Here is an 18,762-nt window from a genome sequence, read left to right on the forward strand (position 1 = left end):
CTGCAGGTCACGTGTGCGGGGTGGGGCCTGGGCGAGTCACGGGGGGAAGGTGTGCGCTCAGTGCGGCTGCGCCGGCCGGTAGCTGCAGCTGGAGCAGTGGCGTTTGGAGGAGACTCGGTGAGTGTGTAGGGAAGCAGGGCTGGGGCTGGGAAATGCCGGTGCCTCAACGCTTTAACGTTTTCCGCGTCCTCGGGATTTCCGTTCAAGAAGAACACTGGTCCGAGAAACGTTTCTCCTTTTGGTACACAATCCCACTGAAAAACTCCTCCCCGCCCCGCGCCCCTTAGAGGCGATGTCCCATAAACACTCGCCCCAGAGCCCTCCTAGGCACCTACGCCGTCCCTCTTAGCCACCGAATCTCCGGTGATCCGCCAGTCCCCTGCGGGACTCGTCGGATACCCTCTTGATTGGATGCCCCGATCTCTGTAGCCTCTCCACCCGTCATCTTCCAATTCCCATCCTCTTTGTTTCACGTTGTAACCTGTCCCCCTCTCCTAAGGATAACGGCCCCTTCCCTTATCCAGGGCCCCCAGCCCCTACTTCCTACTTAGGAAGCACTATGAGTGGTTTTTCTGCCCTTCCTCAAGAATTCATTGCTTGGGCTCTCCTCCCTACCCTCGCTACTCCTAAAGAAAAAGCTGAAAGTACGGAGCACAGACCTTCACTTTTCCTGTTTCCTTTGTTTTTCCTCTCCTCCACAGTTTGCAACCGCACCAAACCCCCTCTCACGAGATGCGATGTTGGAATTCCCTTGCTCGAACTGCAAGTGACTCCCTCTGATTTCACTCAGGGGTGGCTGGGAAGATAAACATCTGCTTGGGATGGTAGTGTTAAAAGTAACTTAGGATGTACCTGCCATTTGTTAAGAGGAAAACTTATGCTGAGTTCAGAAAGAATGTCCTGAAAACGAATGAATCTGTGACGATAGAGGGAACAATTTTTGAAGACTGCTTGGAATGAAGGCTGCCGGAGGAGTTATTAGAGAATAGTTGAATTAGATTTGGGTTCTACACCTCCTAAGGGGTTTGGCAGAAGGGAGCTGTACCAACAAGAAACAAAGTTGATCGGGTGGAGCTAATCATAGAAGACTCAAGTTGAAGAGTTTGAACGAGAGGTAGTGGGGAGTTTTTGAAGCGTCTTGAGTAGGGCAGAAGACTCCTTGAAAGTGGAATTCTGGGCCGGGCGCGGTGGCTCAAGCCTGTAATCCCAGCACTTTGGGAGGCCGAGATGGGCGGATCACGAGGTCAGGAGATCGAGACCATCCTGGCTAACACGGTGAAACCCCGTCTCTACTAAAATACAAAAAACTAGCCGGGCGTGGTGGCGGGCGCCTGTAGTCCCAGCTACTCGGGAGGCTGAGGCAGGAGAATGGCGGGAACCCGGGAGATGGAGCTTGCAGTGAGCCGAGATTGCGCCACTGCACTCCAGCCTGGGCAACAGAGCGAGACTCCGTCTCAAAAAAAAAAAAGAAAGTGAAATTCTGGAAATGAATCTGGCAGTTGAATGCAGGACAGATGGGAAAGGAAAGGGTTTGATAGTAGGAAAACTAGTTACAACCTCGGTGGTCAGTGATGAGGTCTGGTCTTTTCCCCTACACTGTAACTGTCCTTTGAGCTTGAATTGATTATGAGTTACGCAGGTAAAGACGTACTCTTGGCAGCTGCTGTTGATCTGTGAGTCCCTGGAAGACTTTTTTTTTTTTTTTTTTTTTCCTCTCGTCTGGCACATAGTAAACTCACAATATCTATTAGATGGCTGAAGTGCATCATACATGTATGCTAGGTGTGTCTGAACATTTTGAATTGTCTTATTTCTGTCACTGGCCTGAAGAATGAACGTAGAGGCAGATGTATTTGTAAAGTTGGAAAGAAGCAAGCCTTGTGTACGTTTCTGTTATAAGGCAGGTGTAAATGCCAATTCAGATATAAATGCGAAGAATTCCAAGGGAGATTGAGAAACAACATCCATTTCTCCTGTTCCCCCACTGCCCTGCACATTTACCAGTAGGACAGAGATCTATAAAAGTTGAGAAATTCCACCCTAAAAGAATTATTACCTTCCATGCTCCAGTCCTAGGTTCTAATTTCACTAAACAGATGAACATCATATATTACTTAGATACTTGAAGCTCCCTTTTCCAAGGACCCTGAAATTTTGACATTGGGAATTAAATTCATATCATTACATTAATTTAAAACTTGTTTTGGGTACAGGACTTTTATAGTTTTGTGTCCGGGATGGGAGAACCTGTTTCTACCCTAACTTTATGGCATTCGAGAAACCACACCTGTTCTTGCAGAATTGGCCTTCTGTGGCAGGAAACAAAACGAAGAACCAACTCAAATGTCATTGCTAGTGACACAGAGCTTATGCTCTAGGGTTTCAGGTTAACTCAAAGCACACAGTGACGAAGAATAAAAGTATTTGTTCCTTATTTCTGGAGCAGGAACTTTTAGGTTTGTCTTGTTGAAACTTTGTAGAGAAATTTAAAGAATCAAAGTTTTTGTTTGGTATGACAGTACAGCTTTAGCCAGTATGGGTACATAAGTTACGACATCCTTGATGTTTCTCCCGTGAGTCTAGGCACTTGGTGATTTAAAGTAGAGTTGTTCTCAGTATAAAGAATTTATGCAAATGTCATGTCTTTTTTTTTTTTTTTCAATTTTCAAAGAGCAATAATCGCCCCTCAGATAAACCTCACTGGCTGCGATACTGCCACTGCCAAACACTCTTTTGTTTCTGGTTTTTGTTTTTATTTTTTATAATCTCTATATTGCCTCCTCCCTCTTCCTCATTCAACTGGTCCCTTTTAGGCAGTTCACTTTTCCATTTCTGCGTCAATGTCACAGTTCATTTGTTGGGAACTCCTCTTGTCTAAACTATTTTCTTAAAACAAGGAAGGAAATTCTATTAGTGATTTCTTCATTCTTGCAGAGTACAGCTCTATTCAAACATGACTTATTTACATTGATTTTGATATATCATAATATGTGCCCCCAAAATAACTATATGAAGAACTTGATAGTTTCTTTTTAAAGATAGTTCCTAGTCTATTCAGGAACGAAAAGGCTGCATTAGTATTTCGTAAGTATAAAGAAGGACTGACTAATAAAGGAACTTGCGTTTATCATAAATTTAAGGTTAATCAGTGGCATGAAGTTTAAGTTACACCTCCTCAAACTGATTTGCTAGTTGCAGATTAACCAGTGATTCCATTTCCCTGAAAAGCAGGAAGTACTTGGACATTGTTTTATGGTTTTAATAGAGATTAAAAGACGCAATTAGCAGGAACTCTCGGGAGGTGCCCTGGAAAGTGCAATCACTGGGAGCCAGGAGATGTGGGACTAGTCCCAGTTCAGCCACTGTGAACTTGAACAAATAATTTGGGCTTCAGTTTTTTTGTCATTTAAAAGATCTTTGCAACTCTGTTTCTAATCTATGAAGATTTTCCACTGATACGTAAGTACTTCCTTTTCAGCCCAAATCAGTGGGATTTATTTCAGATTTATCTTGAATACGTTTAGCATTGATACTAAGAAACCGAATTCTGCTCTTGTCCCCAGAATTTAACTTTTCGCCACTGAGCTAATGTTTATATTTGGAGGTTACTTCATTGAGTGGTGTTGGAATATACTTGAAGCTTTCCAGCCGGGCGCGGTGGCTCACGCCTGTAATCCTAGCACTTTGGGAGGCTGAGGTGGGCGGATCACGAGGTCAGGAGATCAAGACCATCCTGGCTAACACAGTGAAACCCCGTCTCTACTAAAAATACAAATAGACAGGGATGGTGGCGGGCGCCTGTAGTCCCAGCTACTTGGGAGGCTGAGGCAGGAGAATGGCGTGAACCCGGGAGGCAGAGGTTGCAGTGAGCGGAGATGGTGCTACTGCATCATTCCAGCCTGGGTGAAAGTTGAGACTCCGTCTCAAAAAAAAAAAAAGATTTCCTCAATGGGGGCGGGGTGCGCGGCTCACACCTTAATCCCAGCACTGTGGGAGGCCTAGTGGGGAGGATCTTTTGGGCCTAGGAGTTTGAGATCTCCTGGGCAACATAGCAAGACCTCGTCTCTACAGAAAATCACAAAATTAGCTGGGCATGGTGACGCACCTGTGGTCCTAACTACCCTTGAGGCTAAGGTGGGAGGATCACTTGAGCCCAGGTAGTCAAGGCTGCAGCTTCAGTGAACCGTGATTGCAGTACTACACTCCAGCCTGGGTGACAGAGACAGACCCGTCTCAAAGAAAGAGAAAAAGTAATTTGTGTAATATGGTTTAAAAGTCAAATAGTAATAAAAGATTTATATTTAAAAAACAGTTTCTCAGGCTGGGTGCACCTGTAATCCCAGCACTTTGGGAGGCTGAGGTTGGTGGATTGCCTGAGGTCAGGAGTTGGAGACCAGCCTGGCCAACATGGTGAAACCCAATCTCTACTAAAAGTACTAAAATTAGCTGAGCGTGGTAGCGTGTGCCTGTAATCCCAGCTACTTGGGAGGCTGAGGTAGGAGAATCGCTTGAACTGAAGAGATGGAGTGAGCCGAGGTTGTACCATTGCACTCCAGCCTGGGTGACAGAGCGAGACTCCGTCACCAAAAAAAAAACCCAACAAAACAAAAACTGTTCCTCTGCCCTCCCTTCCTCATAGTCCCATTCTTTAGAGGCAACTACTCAGTTGTTTTCCTCTTTTCCTCTGTCTTTACAGTAAGTTGTCATCATCATCAGTATTCTTGAAACACCATATAACAAAACCAGTTTTACCATATGGTTTCTATGGCGTTTTCTGGTCACAAAACATACCCAACTTCTAAATAAAGACCAAAACATTTCTAATATGAAACACTGAAACAAGTAAGATTTTCACCCACTTTTTGGTGAGTCAGTGAGTTACTGCAATCATAGTGGTGGTGGGTTAAATCGAGGAATAAATGTGTGCAAAGTGAAAATTGTCAGAAGCATTTCCTACCACCATACTCAGTTCCAAAACAATCAATCACCAATAGGGCAGGCCCACTGAGAGCTTTTGTGCCACATCGGTTATTGTTGTGCATTTGAATGATTACCATAAACTTTGCAGATTTTTGTTTGCTGATAATTTGTATTCATTCATGTATTTTCCAGCTCAGGCTCACAGGTGACTGGAGCCTAAACGGGCAGCTTAGGGCACAAGGCAGGAGCCAGCCCTGGACAGGATGCCATCTATCCCATAGGGTGCGCGTGTACACACACACAAACACAGGGACCATGTAGACACACCAGTTAACCTAATAGGCACATCTTCGAGATGTGGGAGGAAAGCAGAATACCTGGAGAAAACACACACAGACGTGGGGAGAATGTGCCAGCTCCACACAGATGGGTGACCTCAGCCAGGAATCACTTACTTTCTCATCAATGTTATAAAAAAACGATGTTGAACAAGATGCCTTTTTTTGAGAGTCTGCTGTATCTTCTTGTTGCTAAATAGTTGGTTGGTTATTCTTTCTTGGTTTTCCCCTCATGTTTGGCCTGTTGATTTCTTGTAGCAATAGATTAGTATTTAGCTCTTGCATCCCACCACTTTCCTTTTTTTCCATGCCCTCTATCCCCTAATACAGTTCTATTGTAATTTTTTGCTAAAACAGGTAGCTTTTATGTACTTACACCTCTGTCAAATACTGTTCACTGTTGAGCTAGATGATCTGTGACAGTGTGTTCCTCCTGGTGTGTAGGTTGGCCTTCACCTGTGTGTTTCATGTACCTACTGTTAATTTTTTCCCAAACGCTCCAATGTATTTGTCACATTCTTGTCAGTAACATTTTCTGTGAGCTCAAATGTATCACCTTTTTATTGGAGCTCTGCCTCCTCCTCCTCCTCCTCTTTCTCTTCCTTCTCCTCCTTCTCCTCCTTCCCCTCCTCCTCCTCCTCCTCCTCCCTTTACTGTTGCTCTCAAGAACTGCCCTGGGGTCCTCCTGGACCTGCCCTTTCCTGTGCAGGAACCGTGTCTTCCTCTTTCTGGGCTTATGTCTTTATTTTTTAAAAGCACATACTTCAGTTATTTCTAAGAAGTATTTGAATGACTTTGTTTAGCCCACACACTTGTTTGATAGTTTGGCAGTTACATAATTCTAGATTGGAAATAAGGTTCTCTCAGAGTGTTGAAGGCATCTGTAATTGCTCTAGAGACATGGTGATTCAAATCCTTCTTATGCAACCTTATTTTGTTTGTTTTCTCCCCTTCTGGAAGCTTTGAGGGTATTCTCTGTCTCTGGTGGTCTGCAGTTTCGTGATGTGTATTAACACCAGGATGTGGGTCTTTACTCAGCTGTTGTGCTGGCCTCTCACAGACGGATTTGGTTCTGGAAATTCATGTTCTCTAGTTTCGGGATGTTTTCTTATACTATTTTTGTGATTTTTCGCTCAATCTTTAATTTTTCTTTGATACCTTTTTGTAATATCCATTCTTGTTATGTGGACATGATGGGCTCAGAGGGCCCATTGTAGTGTTTTAGTTTTCTTCCTCTCTGCACGGGCTCCATTTCCTCCAGGTGATGTGGGCCTTTGCACCTGTGCCTCTTTCTGGCTGTGTCTTCCCTCAGATATCCAGTGACTTGCTCCCACACCTCACTTCGGATGAATCCACAAGTCTTTGCTTAAATGTCACCTCAGTGAGGAGAGCACTGGATTGAGAGGTTCAGACCCCCATCTCACTTCCCTTCTTTGTTTCTCTCCAGAAGCATTTCCGACCATCTAGCGTCCCACGTATTTATTTACTTCTCTCCCTCACCACTAAAATAAACATTCTATGAGGGCAGGGATTTTGTTTTTTTTGTTTGCCTCTATAATTCCAGCCTCTGAAACAGTGCCTGGTGATGAATAGATGCTTAATAATTTAAGGAATAAATGACTTATTTTATTGTGGGATTTCTTGGAATGTCGAATGATTCTGACTGTTCATTTTTGTTTTTTGTTATTTTAAGTTCCCAGCATGGGTCTTGTTGGGTGGTGGGCATCACTGGAGGGTGACTGGTATACATGGGTTTTGTGTATATGTTTGTACAGATGTATATGTTTGCTAATGTTTCTTTAACTGACAGTACATTGGTTGCTGGGACAAGGATGGGGGCTTGGATAACCTTTTAGTGTGCATCTGTTGACATAATCTGTGTTTTCAGTTCTTCATTGATGCTGCTGATGTATTTCACTCCAGACCCATTTCAGATTTCAGTTCATTTTTCTCTAAACCTCTGGATTTGGAGGTGGAGAAAACAGATGAAAATAGATAGTGCTCTGGCTTAGCAGGGGGTGAGGAAGATACTGCACATTAGTTAAATAGACTTTATGCCAATCCACATTTTCAGGTCTGCATTTAAAGCTTGCTTTCCATCTCCAAAAATTCATTGAAAACTTGAATGCCTCTCTCCTGCACCTCACGTTCTTGGTTTTATACCTTGAAAAAAGAAAAACTGCTCTGTTGTCATTTTAATAGGGTCCTTGGGAAAAGATTAAGAGGTGAACGCTTAAGGACGGAAGTTATGTTTTATATTCTTAGTGCCATGGAATGCAGCACAGTAATATCACGTAAGGAAAAGCACGAATTTCTTGTTTTCCTTGTTTATTTTTGGAAGCTTATCCTTCAGCTCTTATTTATCTTTTTTTTTTGGAGGAAGGGTCTTTCTCTGATGCCCAGACTGGAGTGGGCGTGATCATGACTCACTGCAGCCTCGACCTCCTGGGTTCAAGCGATCATCCCACCTCAGCCTCCCAAGTAGCTGGGACCATAGGCATGTGCCACCACACCTGGCTAATTTTTTATTTTTGTAGAGACAAGTTCTCCCTATTGTTTATATGCCTTAAGAGTCACATTGACAGTGCGTAAGAAACACTCTCTTTTTAGCTCTCCTGCTAAGGAGCAGGTTTGAGTGCTGTTGCCAGAACTTAGTACTTCACTGCAGTTTTACAGATTCCGCGAGAGTCTTGTCCATGGGGCTGGGAAGTGTCTACCCTCTGCTGACTCTTCTAGGTTCCTGCTCTTCCCCAGTGCCTCCCTACCCCCAGCCACTAGAAATAGACTGCTTCTTTCTTTATTCTACTGCGGAAAACATGCACTACTGTACTTATTAAAATTAACTAAAAAAAAAACTCACGCAGCTTGAGTTTTTTTAAAGTTAATTTTAATAAGACATTGAAGGAAGAATTTTGTTTCAAAGGAGGGGCTTATATGTACGAAGATTTATGGCGTAAAAGCAGGGGCAAACTAATGAATGACGTTTTTAGAATTGATATGAACATGAACCCAGGATGCTCAGACTTACTCCGAGAGTTCCTCTTAAAAACTGCTTTTCTCCCCATAAACCCTAATGTCAGCAGTGGTTAGCTCCACATTGGAGGAAGGGGGCTTCATTTTGCTCTTTCTGCGTATTTCCTGCAGTGATCTGTTACTTTCAAGTCTGGGAGAAAGATGCTCTCTTTATCCTGAATGAAGTGTCCATCTGCCTCCTTTGAGCCCAGGCTGCCCAGCTTTCTGGTTGCTCTCTGAGAGTCCTCCTTGGTCTTCCACTGACCACGTTCACTTCCTTATGAAAGTATGTTTTTAGTCTCCCTAGCCTGTCTTTCTGTTTTCCTGTCTCCTCTTTTTTTGTTTTTTTTATACCCTTCAATTCTTTTCACTGGGCCATTTTTTTTTTTTTTTTTTTTTTTTTTTTTTTTTTTGAGATAGAGTCTTGCTCTGTCGCCCAGGCTGGAATGCAGTGACGTGATCTCGGCTCACTGCCGTCTCTGCCTCCCAGGTTCAAGCAATTCTCCTGCCTCAGCCTCCTGAGTAGCTGGGACTACAGGCACATGCCACCATGTCCAGCTAATTTTTGTATTTTTAGTAGAGACGGAGTTTTACCATGTTGGCCAGGATGGTCTCGATCTCCTGACCTCAGGATCCACCTGCCTCGGCCTCCCAAAGTGTTGGGATTACAGGCGGTGAGCCACCATGCCCGGCTTACTTTTTTTTTTTAAGACTGATGCTTGGCTGGGCTTGGTTTTTTTTTTTTTTTTAAGAGTTTTCAGATTCTTATTTCAGATCTAAACAGTGCTTTTCAGCTCTCAGTTCATCTTCAGATCAAAGAGAATAGTAGACCGGGCGCAGTGGCTCACACCTGTAATCCCACCACTTTGAGAGGCCAAGGCAGGTGCATCATTTGAGGCCAGGAGTTTGAGACCAGCCTGGCCAACATAGTGAAACCCCGTCTCTACTAAAAATACAAAAATCAGCCAGACATGGTGGCGTGGGCCTGTAATCTCAGCTACTTGGGAGCCTGAGGCAGGAGAATAGCTTGAACCCGGGAGGCAGAGGCTACAGTGAGCTGAGATCAAGCCACTGCACTCCAGCCTGGGTGACAGTGTAAGACTCCGTCTCAAAAAAAAAATAATAATAATAATAATAATTTTCAGTTAATTTTATTGGGAAAAAAAGAATATCCTAAAAGAATATCATGCTAGTTTAAGGTTACAGATTTACTTTCTTCCCTGGATTCCCTTTGATTCATATTCTCTCGTTTGGAAATGATCCAATATGTTATTCTGAAGTATATGACAGTTTTTTCAAAATCAGTAAATACATATGTTGGTGCTTAAAACAGAAGGAAATAATGGACTGTAAGTATTATCACATAGCTTATTTCTACTATTCAGAGATCTGATTAACTTAGGATAAGGAGCAGATTGTTGAATTGTTTTTTGGCTTCTAAGTTGGAAGTACAATCTGAAAGTACCTCTCAGTGTTGAAGGGCTGCCTGACTGAAACTTAAGTGGGTATCTCCTGGGCCTGAAGCACCACCAAGATCTGAACTGAAGGTAGCGTTTTGGGAGTCCTTAGCATTTAGTTGGTATTTTAAGGTCTAGGGGTGAATAGAGTGGAAAGGGAAGGGAGTATGTAAAGCGAATAGACCAGAGAGCCCTGTGGATCCTCAACATTTAGGAAACAGGGAAGACCTCCCTCTAGAGGGGAGGGAGGGAAACCAGGAAAAGGCGAGATGGACTTCAGCGTCGGGTGTTTCAGGAGGCAGAGGAGGATGAATACGAACAATTTCATTGAATTTTGCCAGAAGGGTGTTTATCTCCCATAAACCTTTCCTTGATTTTCCTCAAGCACAAGTGCTTATCTCCTTGGTACCTCATCCAGGCATGTTAAACTTGGCACAAACATGTTGTAAAGATTTGTTTATAGTTTGTTTCTCCAAAGGTGTAGACTTGTTAAGGGTGGGGCCCATGGCTTGTTCAGTTTTGTGAGATGCTATTGTTTTGTGTCTTAACATCATGGACACTGACTCCATGTCTAATGTGTAATAGTCGTGTGACTTTTAACAAGCTGCTTACCATCTGTGTGCTTCTGTTTCGTTATCTATTCCATTTATGATATGAGATGACAATAGCTTCTACTTCACAGAAGAGCGAATATGTGTGAAGTAGAGAAAACGGTGCCTGGCTTAGTGTCAGCGCCATGTAGTGTTTGGTGGAGGAGAACTGGAGGCGATGCTTGATGTTTAACAGATATTTGAACGTGAAAACGTAGCAACCTGTGGCGAATTCAGTTCCTAGCATTTTAAAATTCTACAAGCATATACAGAATGTAATCGTGACCAGGCCATAGGAGAACTACAAATGGAAGTGGACTGGGAGGAAAGTGCATGCAGCTTTGTTTTATGAAGCAAGTCTATAGACTTTTGGCAGAAGTACTATGTGATCCTAATTTCTTGTTGTTAGGAAGGAAAAATCTAAAAGATGAAGAAGACTCCTCTAGAGCAGGTGAGAATCTTTATGTGTAGGGATGAACAGCTTTAAACAGGTGAGTGGTGGATGTCAGCATGGAAGGTATTTGTTTGGATGAGAGAAAATACTATAACCTTCCCATTCATCCTAATTTTTGCAGCTCAGAAAATTAGAAATATCAATTGATCCCTTGGACTTTAGTGAATGGTAGATACACACTCAATTGATCAGCAAATATTTGAACATTTTCTGTACCATATACACACTTTATAACAGGAACTATGCTATGGGATGGGGATAAGTTGATAAATAAATTAGACACTGTACTCGCCCTAGAAGGGCTTTTATTCTTGTGGGAGAGGCCAATAACTGCAAGTACTGAGAGATACAAACTAGGAACTGAAGTATAAATGAAGAACTTGGGGTAAAGGGAGTGGAAAACCAGGCTACAGATGGTAACATTTAAATTGAGATGCCAAGGAGGAGGGTGTGGGGAGGCCCTTGCAGAATATTGCTCTGAGGAAAGTCAGTAGCCAGGAACTTGAGGTGGGGCAGGGGACGGGGGTGGGGGTGATGTTCAAGCAGTTGAGAGAGGCCTGTGCACCTCAAGAGCCCAGCGAGTGAGGGAGGGGGCTGGATGGATGTTGTGTGGATGGCGGACACTGGATCATGCCACGATGAGGAGTATAATGTTATTAAACACAGTGAGAAGCCATAGAATGATTTTAAAACATGACTTAACCCAATTTGTGTTTTGAAATCTCTTTTGCTGGGGCCGGGCACAGTGGCTCACACCTGTAATCCCAGCACTTTGGGAGGCCGAGGCGGGCGGATCACGAGGTCAGGAGATGGAGACCATCCTGGCTCACACAGTGAAACCCCGTCTCTACTAAAAATACAAAAAATTAGCCGGGCGTGGTGGCGGGCGCCTGTAGTCCCAGCTGCTTGGGAGGCTGAGGCAGAAGAATGGCGTCAATCTGGGAGGTGGAGCTTGCGGTGAGCTGAGATCGCGCCACTGCACTCCAGCCTGGGCCACAGAGCAAGACTCCGTCTCAAAAACAAAACAAAGAAAAATCTCTTTTGCTGCTACATAAGCTTTTCTTTTTTCTCTATTTGTATTTTAGATAGATTTAATATGTAAAATAAGAGAAACTGCTTTCTTAGCTCGAAATACTGATGCCCTTGAATCATTTGCCAGAAATAGTTCTTCCCCTAAGAATCAACCCTTAAAAATCAGTTTACAATGTAGACATCAGAGACTTGAGTTATAAAGTTATTTATATATAAAATGTTCCGGTGCCAAACAATAGTCTTGGAACCTTAAGTTGAAGTTTTCTTCTGCCGTCTAGGATCAGATTACATTCACTGCTAGTACCACTGGCGTATCTAAAACATGATAGTCTGAATATTGATTTATTTGTGTATACAGTTTTCCCGTTTGTTCCATTTAAAAACTAAATGGCTTTTTATGGTCCTTATTAAAAGCAGTTACAGGGTGTTCTTTCGTTTGAGTTAGTTTGTGAAATAAATATCTGAATGCCTGCTGTGTGCCAGGCACTGTTCTGCACTCTTGGACTACATCCATAAACTAAACAGGCAAAGGATCCCTGTCTTTGGGGGACTTACATTCCAGTGGAGGAGGCAGATAACAATAAATATAATTAGGGCCAGGTCCAGTGACTCTCGCCTCTAATCCCAGCACTTTGGGAGACTTGAGGCCGGCAGATTGCTTGAGCCCAGGTGTTTGAGACCAGCCTGAGCAACATGACAAAACCCCGTCTCTACAAAATACAAGGAAATCAGCTGGGTATGGTGGCATGCACCTATAGCACTGGGAGACTAAGATGGGAGGATTGCTTGAGCCCCGTGGAGGTCAAGGCTACAGTGAGCCATGATCACGCTACCATGTTCCAGCCTGGGTGACAGAGCGAGACCCTGTCTCAAAAAAAAAAAAAATTTGTAGAGTCATACTACTAATAAATAATTGGTATATTAGAGGGTGCTGTGTACTATGAAATAAAAAGTAGAACAGCTAACATGGTAGGGGATATAATTTTAAATAGGATGGTTAGAATAGCATCATTGAGAAAGGTACAATCTGAGTAAAGGCATGGAAACCTGTGCAGATACATGGAGAAAGAACATTCCAGGCAGAAGGAACAATCTATACAAAGGAAAACCCCAAGGTTGGGTGTACCAGCCTGTTTGAGGAACAGTGAAGAGGCCAGTGGGGCTGGAGGGAGGGAATGTGAGAATATCTTGGCTTTCTAGGAATATGTTTCTCCTCAGTCAATTTCAAAAAGCTCATAAGCCAAAACAAATGAATAATTAGGCAGAGAACTCCCATCCCATGAATGTTCTGCAGATGGTAACCTATAAACACCCAGACTCATGTCTTAACTCAAATTAGGTAATTCCAAAATAATGCAAACATTCCTTAAATTCAGTTCACAGGGCAGCTGAGCAAACAAGATCTCTTTTATGTGAATAAGAAACTGAAGACTTTTGCCAGTGCACTTGGCATCTTAAGAGAGGCAGCGATTGCGGGCTTAGGGAGAACTGCCTTTTAAGAGCAGCTTTTCTCAGGTCCCTTCTTTCTTTCAAGCTCAGTAGCACCAAATCCTTTTCAATTTTTATTTAGCAATCCACATTTTCTGTTCTTTGACGCAGTGAAATTTTCCATTTGTTCCCTAAGTTTCCAATCTTAAATTTGGCACACTACTTTCATAAGGTCATAATCAATGCCCACTATAGTAGAATATTGCCCAAGTTGTGTGTACATCACGTGTATTCTGTGGGTGTAGATCATCAGCACTGTCTTTGTTTCAGAGGCACAATACTTTTTATAAAGAGCCACACCCAGTTTCTCCTGTGAGATCGCTAGAGCTGTTCCAGTAATACTTGCCCACAGCTAATCCTTTCCCATGTTGTTTCTGAATTTTATTTTTGATAAGTAGAGTATCCTTTTGTAGTTTCTTAAGCTTCAGATTGATTCCTTTCCCAATTTGTCATGGTTGGTCAGTTTGAATCCTCTTCTGTAAGTTGCTGTTCATTGTTTCCAGCTTAGTTTTCCATGAGGCTGGAGTGAGGTAAGATTACTAAAGACATGTAATCCCAGCACTTTGAGAGGCCAAGGCGGGCAGATCATTTGAGGTCAGGAGTTCAAGACCATCCTGGCCAGCATGGTGAAACCTGTCTCTACTAAAAATACAAAAATTAGCTGGGAGTGGTGGTGGGCACCTATAATCCTAGCTATTTGGGAGGCTGAGGCAGGAGAATTGCTTGAACCCAGGAGACAGAGGTTGCAGTGAGCTGAGATTGCACCACTGCACTCCAGCCTGGGTGACAGAGTGAGACTCTGTCTCAAAAAAAAAAAAAAAGAATACTACTAAAGAAAATGTTCAGAAGCATGGATCTTTGACTTTCTGAGGCAAAAAATAGTCCACATTCTTCTCATAGCCAAAAAGGAACATGGTACAAGTTCATATCACTGTGAATGAGAAAGGCCTTTGAGAAATTTAACAGGCCTTTTCTCTCCTTCCCCCAGGCAGGGCTGCGTATAGATCACCCCCAAATCTACTAGTCTGCTCTTTTTCTTTAAAAGGAAATGCAACTACCTCTTTTGGCCTCCAGTTCTGTTGCCATTTTAAATAGGAAGGTCAAGAACCTAGCATTGGCCAGGTGCAGTGGCTCACACCTGTAACTGTAGCACTTTGGGAGGGCTGAGGCAGGCGGATCACTTGAGCTTGGGAGTTCAAGACCAATCTGGGCAACATGGTGAAACCCTGTATCTAAAAAAAATTAGCCAGGCACGGTGGTGTGTGCCTGTAGTCCCAGCTGCCTGAGAGACTGAGGTGGGAGGATCACCAAGCCTGGTGGTCGAGGCTGCAGTGAGCCATGATCGTGCCTGGGCAACCGTGAGACCCTGTCCAAAAAAACAAAACAAAACACCTAGCATTTAGTAGACTTAAATTGATTAACTGTTGAATGATAAATTAAAAGAGAGAAATTGAATGCTCTCAAACAAAACAAGCTTCTTGTTCTTGTTTTTTGTTGTTTTTTTTTTTTTTTTTTTGGAAACTGAGTCTTGCTCTGTCACCCAGGCTGGAGGGCAGTGGCGTGATCTCATCTCACTGCAGTCTCCGCCTCGCGGATTCAAGCGATTCTCCTGCCTCAGCCTCCTGAAGAGCTGGGACTACAGGCGCCCATCACCATGCACAGCTAATTTTTGTATTGTTAGTAGAGATGGGGTTTCGCCATGTTGGCCAGGCTGGTCTTGAACTCCTGACCTCAGAGGATCCACCTGCCTTGGCCTCCCAAAGTGCTGGGTGTCGTGAGCCACCGTGTGCAGCCACAAGCTTATTCTTAAATCCCTCTTTAGTTCGTACTCTGATAACTGGGTTTTATATATAACTAAACCTATGATGGGTGTTTATTCAATTATTTTTAATCCTTTCTGTCTGTCTAAAATATTGTACACTTGAATGTAAACTCGAACGTAATTGTGTAATGATGAATAAAGTGAACTTGAGTGATTTTTTTTGTACCTCTTCATGTTGTAACACATTTGTTTTCCTTTTAATTCTAAGAATAACTGTAACACAGATCTACTTCATATCTTTCTTATCCTCCCGTTCTTGGTTTTGCTATGGGTGGGTTTTGGATTCCATGCTCGCAATGTAGAGACCTCCAAGATACTTCACCTGGTGTAGCCAAGTGAATTCACTTAATCACTATAGACAGACAGTTACGCTTAAGGGTTTTTAATGGTAAATATTTTAAATTTTCAAAATCTGTTATTTATTTATTTTTGAGATGGGTTCTCACTTTGTCATCAGGCTGGAGTGCAGCGGCGTGATCACGGTTCACTGCAGCCTTGACATCCCAGGCTCCAGTGATCCTCCCAACTCAGCCCTCCCACGTAGCTGACACTACAGGCATGCACTACCACACATGGCTAATTTTTGTATTTTTGGTACACATGGGGTTTCGCCATGTTGCTCAGGCTGGTCTTGAACTTCTCAGCTCAAGCATTCTACCTGCCTGAGCCTCCCAAAGTGCTGGGATTATAGGCGTGAGCCACTGCGCCCAGGCAAAAACCTCTTTTTTAATTTTTAGCTCTGTTTAAGTTGGAAATCCTCAAGGAAGTGAAAAGGGGTGAAAATTAAGTGGAATATATTTACTAAGCATTTATTTATTTATTTATTTATTTATTTATTTATTTATTTATTTTTTGAGACAGGGTCTCGCTTTGTCACCTAGGCTGGAGTGCAGTGGCACGATCTCAGATCACTACAATCTCTGCCTCCTGCGTTCAAGCAGTTCTCCTGCCTCAGCCTCCCTCCCAAGTAGCTGGGATTATAGGTGTATGCTACCACACCGGGCTAATTTTTATATTTTGTGTGGAGATGGGGTTTTGCCATGTTGGCCAGGCTGGTCTCAAACTCCTGAGCTCAAGTGATCCTCCTGCCTCGACCTCCCACAGTGCTGGGGATTACAGGCATGAGCCACCAGGCCTGACCCATTTTAATTTTTATAACAGAAAAGTCTTCCCTTTATTAAGAGTTGTCAATTTTTTGTTTGTTTGTTTGTTTTTGTTTTGAGACAGTCTCATTCTGTTGCCCAGGCTGGAGTGCAGTGGCATGATCTTGGCTCACTGCAACCTCCGCCTCCCGGGTTCAAGCAATTCTCCGCCTCAACCTCCTGAGTAGCTGGGATTACAGGTGCCCACCACCACATCCGGCTAATTTTTTGTGTTTTTAGTAGAGATGGGGTTTCACCATCCTGGCCAGGCTGGTCTTGAACTCCTGACCTCTTGATCCACCTGCCTTGACCTCCCAAAGTGCTGGGATTACAGGCATGAGCCCCCTGTGCCCAGCCTCAAATTTTAACTCATAGAGAATATCCTTTATAATGATGGCATCTTCTGGAATGCCCCAGACTTGGAAGACTGCATTTGTACACAGTATATTGTGTTTACTCTGTTGACATAAAAGTAAGCTACTGAGGGTTATTTCCCGTGGGTAACCCATGTTATTTTCGTAGTAGAAATTCAATTGTTAAGGACTCACTAGAGTCCTTAAAGAGTTATCTTGCCCTTAAAGAGTTTCCCAGTTTTTTTTTTTTTTTTTTTTTTTTTTTGAGACGGAGTCTCGCTGTCACCCAGGCTGGAGTACAGTGGCCGGATCTCAGCTCACTGCAAGCTCCGCCTCCCGGGTTCACGCCATTCTCCTGCCTCAGCCTCCCGAGTAGCTGGGACTACAGGCGCCGGCCATCACGCCCGGCTAGTTTTGTATTTTTTAGTAGAGACGGGGTTTCACCGTGTTAGCCAGGATGGTCTCGATCTCCTGACCTCGTGATCCGCCCGTCTCGGCCTCCCAAAGTGCTGGGATTACAGGCTTGAGCCACCGCGCCCGGCCCTCAGTTTCATTTTTAATGAATAACCTATGCCATTTTTGATGGCATTGTTTGTATGATCATACTACTTGATTTATGGGAAATATCTGATATTTTTAAAGTCTCCTTCCTTAGCAACATGTGTCATTATTCTCAGGATATACCTTCTCAGAAGCTGCACAGGAGGAAAAGCAGTGACAAAGAAAGAAGTTGTCATTCTTTGCACGGTAAAAATCATCACCTCCAGCCACCAACTTCTAATTCAAATTAGGTTTTAATTTGTTCATTATTTCTTCTTGAAACGCTTTTGTTCCCTATACATAGGCATTACTTTGGCTTTATAATAGAAAATAACAAGCAACATCTGAGCTGTTTTGTTTGTTTGTTTGAGACAGTGTCTCACTCTGCCGCCCATGCTGGAGTGCAGTGGCGCGATCTCGGCTACCTGCAGCCTCTGCCTCCTGGGTTCAAGCGTTTCTTCTGCCTCAGCCTCTTGAGTAGCTGGGATTACAGGCACCCGTCACCCCACCCGGCTAATTTTTGTATTTTTAGTAGAGACGGGGTTTCATCATCTTGGCCAGGCCGGTTTCGAATTCCTGACCTCAAGATCCACACACCTCAGCCTCCAAAAGTGCTGGGATTACAGGCGTGAGCCACCGTGCCTTAGGGTTGTTCTTCTCAATCCTTGAGGTCTTTCAGAAACCTTACCTCTGGTGAGGTCTTTCTCCTTACATTGTTCAGATAGGGGGTCATTGTTTGCTGGTAAAATGGCAAGAATGAGTGGCATCAGTCTGGCATTTCCTCAGTGACTCTGTTAAGGCACATGTTCAGGAAATGAGTGTGATACAGATCTTATCTGTATCTACCTTCTACAGAAGGTAGAAGGTCTCAGCCATGCTAAGGGATAAAAGTAAGAGCCAATCAAGTTCACAATAGATAGTGGAAATATTTCAAGTCTGGGATCCACAGAGGAATCAGATCTTGGCACAGCTAGACATTATTCCTGTCTCTCTGTGTGCTGAGATGGAGGAAACAGTGAGTTTGCTTTATCCACTGATGGGAAAGGCTGCAGTCTACATGTGGAACTGAATTTCATCAACTACCCAAGCAGAGTCTTTAGGATTTTATTTAATTTGTTCACTACTGACAAGCTTGTTGTTGAGAACTCTTTAGTAGTACTTTACACCGGGTATCTTTCCCTTCCTCCCAATTCTGATAGTTGATAAAAACCCGGATGTGTTGGAATTAGTCCAAAAGCCACAATTAGAAAGGTTTGGTTTCTTCTCAAGTCAGAGGATGACTCTTTTCCCTTAAGAAATGAAGTTAACCCTTTGCTATGTTTATGCTAGAGAAATAAACCATTCTTTATTCCAGTCACCCCTTTGCTATGTTTATGCTAGAGAAATAAACCATTCTTTATTCCAGTCACTTTTATTTTTTAAAAAGCAGTGGAGGAAGCTTTCTGATCCTTTTTTCAGCAAGAAACGTACCACTTTCTCAAGCTGGTAATTGTATATCTTTTATTTCCCGGCAAAATACGTTTTTTTTATTTTATTTTTTTATTTTTTTATTATTTTTTGTCTAAGTGGTAATTTTATTATGTGAAAAGAACAACAACAAAATCCTAGTGGCTA

General features: G+C 43.1%; 1 protein-coding gene across 6 annotated transcripts in view; it reads left to right on the forward strand.

Annotated features, from left to right (window-relative positions):
• Positions 1 to 18: 18 nt before the first annotated feature.
• The window catches only part of SIRAL1 (SIR2 antiphage like 1), a 54,507-nt gene continuing 35,763 nt past the window's right edge, over positions 19 to 18,762 (forward strand). For 2 of the 6 annotated variants that reach the window (XM_017892257.1, XM_017892263.1), the window contains exon 1: positions 17,283 to 17,355. The gene's annotated coding sequence lies outside the window, so the exon portion shown is untranslated. Of the gene's footprint in view, positions 118 to 701; positions 763 to 3,308; positions 3,460 to 17,282; positions 17,356 to 18,762 lie in introns of those variants that run through there. The other 4 variants (XM_017892259.1, XM_017892258.1, XM_017892260.1 and 1 more) reach the window with 4 other exon arrangements.

This window comes from Rhinopithecus bieti, unplaced genomic scaffold (genome assembly GCF_001698545.2).
Source record: "Rhinopithecus bieti isolate Rb0 unplaced genomic scaffold, ASM169854v2 scaffold_20150, whole genome shotgun sequence".
Classification (NCBI taxonomy): Eukaryota; Metazoa; Chordata; class Mammalia; order Primates; family Cercopithecidae; genus Rhinopithecus; species Rhinopithecus bieti.